Source organism: Schistocerca serialis, chromosome 2 (genome assembly GCF_023864345.2).
Source record: "Schistocerca serialis cubense isolate TAMUIC-IGC-003099 chromosome 2, iqSchSeri2.2, whole genome shotgun sequence".
Taxonomy (NCBI): Eukaryota; Metazoa; Arthropoda; class Insecta; order Orthoptera; family Acrididae; genus Schistocerca; species Schistocerca serialis.
In genome coordinates, this window is record NC_064639.1 from 171,972,895 (window position 1) to 171,979,384 (window position 6,490).

General features: G+C 42.8%; 1 non-coding gene across 1 annotated transcript; it reads right to left on the minus strand.

Annotated features, from left to right (window-relative positions):
• Window positions 1–3,381: 3,381 nt before the first annotated feature.
• Trnas-cga (transfer RNA serine (anticodon CGA)) lies at window positions 3,382–3,456 on the minus strand. Its single transcript has one exon. It is a non-coding gene; the product is annotated as a tRNA-Ser (tRNA).
• Between the last annotated feature and the right edge of the window lie 3,034 nt (window positions 3,457–6,490).

Genomic DNA, 6,490 nt, shown 5'->3' on the forward strand with positions numbered 1-6,490 from the left:
GAGAAATCTTCAGAGGTAAATTCTTGTAGGCACACCTCAAGAGAGTGTTGTATGACAATGTTAAAATATACACTGTGAACCACAACTCTACTGTCAAAAACCTTTCAGAGGTTGTTCATGGACACCTTCTGAGTAGAGTCTGCGCAAAATACCGTGACCGGTAGATGCGCAGTACGCAAGGCACGGGTGGGGAGATCGGTAGCAGTTTGGGTTATGGGCAGGCTTTGTGGGGCAAATGCCGAGCGCTGGACGGGAAGCGCCGTTCTAAACTGAGGCTCACATTTTTTGTAAATATTAAGTGGAGCCCCTCTACACCCACACTTGCACAGCGACCATTCGAAAAGATCTGTCGTCTCTGCTTTGGTTAGTATCTAAAAAGAATTCCGCTGAAAATGCAGCAGTTTGTTTTCCCCTGATTTGTTCATCACTTGTAATTTTCAGTGAAGTGTCATGAGTGGTGAATTTTAAGTAAAACAGACACATTTCTTTTGTTGCCATGTTAAAATTTGCTACATTTGCCAAAGCACAGCAGAGTTTACGAAATGTCACCTCACTAGCATCTTGTGCAGACAGCTGCGAGTACATTCTGAAACAGTGGTTTATTAACTGAGAAAATGAGGAAAGGTAAGGTCAGTAGTGTGACGTTCGTTGTGTTATTCAGTGGTTTGGTATTTAACTAATTTGTAAATGACAATGATAATGTTATTTCATTACAGTGAGTAATTACAAAACAATTTTTTCTCCCGGCTAAAGATTTGGTCAAGGTGCTAAAGAAATCCAAGTTAACGTTGTGTTAAAGTGTTGTCTGTACGTTGTGTAAGTGTCACTAAATCACAGTTCATACAACAGATTCTATACACCTATTGATTATGATGGAAACAGTTATCTTCAGCAAAATGATCATTAAAACTACCGAATATCAGTCGCGCACAACACTGACGTATGTTACCTGAAACAATATTCTTCGCAACTCGTGCGTAATTAATTTCGGCTCCATACATCAGCAAGACAAAGTTTGTTGTATGGATCGTGCTATGAGCGCTGTTTTTAAAGAACCAATCTGATTCAAATTACTTTAATTAAAATGAGTTCGGGACCACCGGTGCACATTTATTTTTACACATTTTTATTACCTTCGACATTTATGTCTGCAGAGTTGCGTAATTTGAATTTGCCGCTGAGATTATTGTTAAGATGGCGCAGACAATTGACAGCGACTTTCTACTGTTAGAGCAAATTTCCTTTTAACAGGATAAGTTTTGAAGTAATGCTTATTAAACTTTACTTTTATATTGTGCACTATTTAGACTAATTTTCAACAAGCAAACCTTTGATATTTTCGTAAGAAACACAGATAAAAACGCGATACAAATCGCTATCATCAATGGCTGCGCTCCTTGCAGCGGAAAGAAATAGTTAACACAGATAAGGCTTATTGAGAGAGGAATTAAAGCTATAAATAATTATTCACTCATATTTATAATAATAATCAACGCTATTCTCAAGTAATAATTAACAAATAATTACAATTTCTTAACAGACCTCAGTTTGATATGCGTCTTGCGTGCGCAACCTACAAAAGCCAACCAAAAAAAGATGAAAACAAAGGAATACGAAGGCAGATCATAAAAGGAATTTACAATTATCATTGGCTTTGTATGATACACATCGATATGTCCAATTACACAATAAAATATTACATAAATAATTAATATTTATCATCGTTTTGTTTTATTTCATTGTTTTTCTATATGTTGGATAGATAATGTTTATAACTGTAAAGGCATAATTTCCTCTCGTCGCACTGTAGCTAAAATTTATCTCGTGGATGTTACAGTAGCTTACAAAACGCACATTCTCGGTAAAAAATAAACGTGTAATGTCTTCAGTTATGTTGTTCCTAAATCTATAGCATTTGTCGTTCCACTAGCTATTGATGACCCTTGAAATTAAATTTTTTCATTAAAAAATCTGTAGTTGCTGGAATAACACAGTAGATAATGAAGTTTTTCATAAAAGAACACATGGAAAAATACTCTCCTCTTTGTGTGCTATCATTTGCCACAATCTCTTTTCGATAGCTGAAACAGTTTATGAAATATGAGAAATGTTGTGAATATTTCACTGTGGATTTATTGTTGGAGCGACACGATCGCAAATGACAGTGTTACATCCGATCTATTTCCGCAAAACTGGTGACAGACTGAGATCTCTACCGAAGTCTACAGAAACATTCGGTATGTTAGCTAAATTTCATATGCAGCAACATATTATGTAATATGCACCAAATGCAAAATCATAGCGACCCCTATTTTTCATTGCATACTTCTTGTGAATTTCTCGCAGTGTCCTACTTCCACATAAATATTACAATAACTACGTCCATTACCGAAAAGATGGTCACGTCATCATCAACCAGACGTATAAAGCTATAAGTAAAATGAAAATGATTTTTTTTTTTTTTTTTTGGCCGAATAGCTTCTGTAATGTCGTTTGAGAAAGATTGCTGGGCGTGCGCCTCGATTCTGTCAACGCTGACTAACAGAAGGGTGGCAAACACCGTCGGCGTCTGCTTCTGAACAAACGAATCCACTCGCCCAGCGCTTTGGTTTGGTTTGGTTCAAATGGCTCTGAGCACTATGCGACTTAACTTCTGAGATCATCAGTCGCCTAGAACAGAACTAATTAAACCTAACTAACCTAAGGACATCACACACATCCTGCCCGAGGCAGGATTCGAAACTGCGACCGGAGCGGTCGCTCGGCTCCAGACTGTAGCGCCTAGAACCGCACGGCCACTCCGGCCAGCTCCGTTTGGTTTCTTGCCCCCAATTAGCTTTATATTTGTATTGCACTGTAAACAGTGCACAACAGCGCAAACGTCGACGCCATGCGCTGTTTGTTTTGTTTCCAGTCGCTCACTGTGCCTGCTGATGAGAACAGTAGTGCCCTCCTGTCTTCGTTGGCCACAAGCTTCAATTCAGTATCCCACGGTTCGGTCTAGAGTTTTGTTTTCTGAGAGGCCGATACATAGCAGCAGTATGGACAGGCTTATTGATGTAGAGCTGGCCGATACGCACCTCGTGTATGGGTTCACTGAATTCTAAGGAAGAGCGGCACAACGCACTATGCTGATCTGTTCCCGCAGTGACGGCGACACGGTCACACTACTTCTTCATCCGTACACGGACGCCTACGAGACACTGGATCCTTCAGAGTTAGGATGGAAGATACCGGCTGTGTGAGGTATGCCAGAACACGCGATATGGAAGAGAAGAAGTTACACGTGATTGGTAACAATTCTGCCTTTATCAGTCGGCGCGTTGCAGGAGCTCTGAACACACGGCAGTTGACTGAAACTTCCTGGCAGATTAAAACTGTGTGCCGGACCGAGACTCGAACTCGGGACCTTTGCCTTTCGCGGGCAAGTGCTCTACCAACTGAGCTATCCAAGCACGACTCACGCCCCGTCCTCACAGCTTTAATTCCTTTCTTCCACGAGTGCTAGTTCTGCAAGGTTCGCAGGAGAGCTTCTCTGAAGTTTGGAACGTAGGAGACGAGGTACTGGCGGAATTAAAGCTGTGAGGACGGGGCGTGAGTCGTGCTTGGGTAGCTCAGTTGGTAGAGCACTTGCCCGTGAAAGGCAAACATCCCGAGTTCGAGTCTCGGTCCGGCGCACAGTTTTAATCTGCCAGGAAGTTTCATATCAGCGCACATTTCGCTGTAGAGTGAAAATTTCATTCTAAAGGCAGTTGACTGTTTCGAGAAGCTTACATGAACAACAATTGCATCCTATAATCCACAGAAGGTGCTGTCATTGCAGACAGTGGATTTCGCATTTCTAGTTGTGTTTGAAAATTGGTTCCTACAGCAATATACTGAAAAGTCCTACTTTCCTGCTTTCATGTTCAGCAGTAAGAATAGGCACCTACTGTAAGAGGAAAATCACCATGCTCCGGTGTGAATGTCTATGCTAGTATTGTCAACGATACTGTGGTTGTACCTGACCTACTTTCTGATACAATGAACGGAGTAGTGTATAAAACGTTCCTTCAACATGTCCTCCAACAGCTCCTAGAGGATGTACCGCTGAGGATTCGTCAGGTTCTAGTGCAGGCTTGATCACACCGGGCAATCCGGCTACTGGGCGCCCCGTTAGTACGAGGTGCATTCAAATTCTAAGGCCTCCGATTTTTTTTCTCCGGACTGGAAAGAGATAGAAACATGCGCATTGTTTTAAAATGAGGCCGCGTTCATTGTCAATACATCCCAAAGATCGCAGCACCTTACGACAGATGGAATTTTACCGCCAGCGGCGAGGATGAGAACTGTTTTAAATACTTAAAATGGCGACGTTTTTCTTACTTGAACAGCGTGCAATCATTCGTTTTCTGAATTTGCGTGGTGTGAAAGCAATTGAAATTCATCGACAGTTGAAGGAGACATGTGATGATGGAGTTATGCATGTGTCGAAAGTGCGTTCGTGGGTGCGACAGTTTAATGAATGCAGAACATCGTGTGACAACAAACCGAAACAACCTCGGGCTCGCACAAGCCGGTCTGACGACATGATCGAGAAAGTGGAGAGAATTGTTTTGGGGGATCGCCGAATGACTGTTGAACAGATAGCCTCCAGAGTTGGCATTTCTGTGGGTTCTGTGCACACAATCCTGCATGATGACCTGAAAATGCGAAAAGTGTCATCCAGGTGGGTGCCACGAATGCTGACGGACGACCACATGGCTGACCGTGTGGCATGTTGCCAAGCAATGTTGACGCGCAACGACAGCATGAATGGGACTTTCTTTTCGTCGGTTGTGACAATGGATGAGACGTGGATGCCATTTTTCAATCCAGAAACAAAGCACGAGTCAGCTCAATGGAAGCACACAGATTCACCGCCACCAAAAAAATTGCGGGTAACCGCCAGTGCTGAAAAAATGATGGTGTCCATGTTCTGGGACAGCGAGGGCGTAATCCTTACCCATTGCGTTCCAAAGGGCACTACGGTAACAGGTGCATCCTACGAAAATGTTTTGAAGAACAAATTCCTTCCTGCACTGCAACAAAAACGTCCGGGAAGGGCTGCGCGTGTGCTGTTTCACCAAGACAACGCACCCGTACATCGAGCTAACGTTACGCAACAGTTTCTTCGTGATAACAACTTTGAAGTGATTCCTCATGCTCCCTACGCACCTGACCTGGCTCCTAGTGACTTTTGGCTTTATCCAACAATGAAAGACACTCTCCGTGGCAGCACATTCACCAGCCGTGCTGCTATTGCCTCAGCGATTTTCCAGTGGTCAAAACAGACTCCTAAAGAAGCCTTCGCTGCTGCCATGGAATCATGGCGTAAGAGTTGTGAAAAATGTGTAAGTCTGCAGGGCGATTACGTCGAGAAGTAACGCCAGTTTCATCGATTTCAGGTGAGTAGTTAATTAGAAAAAAATTCGGAGGCCTTAGAACTTGAATGCACCTCGTACATGGGCGCCGAGCGGGCAGAATAGTCGCTTGCTTTAAGTCTTCGATGCGTAAACAAACCTATTGGCTCGCTGCGATGACAACTGGTGCTAGAACATGGATTCAGGTGGCAGGAGACCAAGCTGTAATGCAAATTGAGCGCAACAAGAATCCCAAAGAAAATTGTAGTGTTTTTTGTGCATACTGGACAACGTGCTACATGTTTAATATGTCGACATTGTTATACCAAAAAATTATAACGTTGAGCGCCACCACAATTCCAAACATCGTCGCTGAGTAGGGGTAAAACCCTTGAATCTTGAATGTTTCCTCCTTTTGCCTGGTCTATCTTTTTATGGAATGGAAAAGAAGGTCGGTTCTTGAGTTTTATGACCCTCAATGTGTTTTTAACCTAGCATTTGTTAGAGCCAAAACTAGTCATTTCAGAATCTCAGCACTTCGTTGCAGGGAAAAGGTCAGTTAACAGCATCTCTACCTCCTACAATTCGCGGAATGCAAATGAAATTGGAGATATGGAGAGGTCAATTGCAGGACCGTAATTTCACGCATTTTCCGAATGTGGCGCGATTAGCGTTTGTATCTCTATTTTCTACAATTCGCGGAAACTCAAACCAAATTGGAGATACGGAGAGGTACGTTACAAGGCCACAATTTCATGCATTTTCCGAATGTGATGCGATTAACATATAACATTACTAACTACCTTGTTGCGAAGAGTTTGTTCAGTCCCTCGATAATTTGGATGCAGCATTCGCAAAACGATTCCAAGATCAGAGGAAACCTTAGCCAGATTTTGATACCTTCATTTCACCAAGCTCGGTGGACGTCAGAACTGTGTCCGCAGAGGTGCAACTAGAACGACCATTTCACGAGTGTACCGTGAATATCAGGAATCCGGTAAAACATCAAATCTCCGACATCGCTGCAGCCGGAAAACGATCCTGCAAGAACGGGACAAATGACGACTCAAGACAATCGTTCAACGTGACAGAAGCGCAATCCTTCCGCA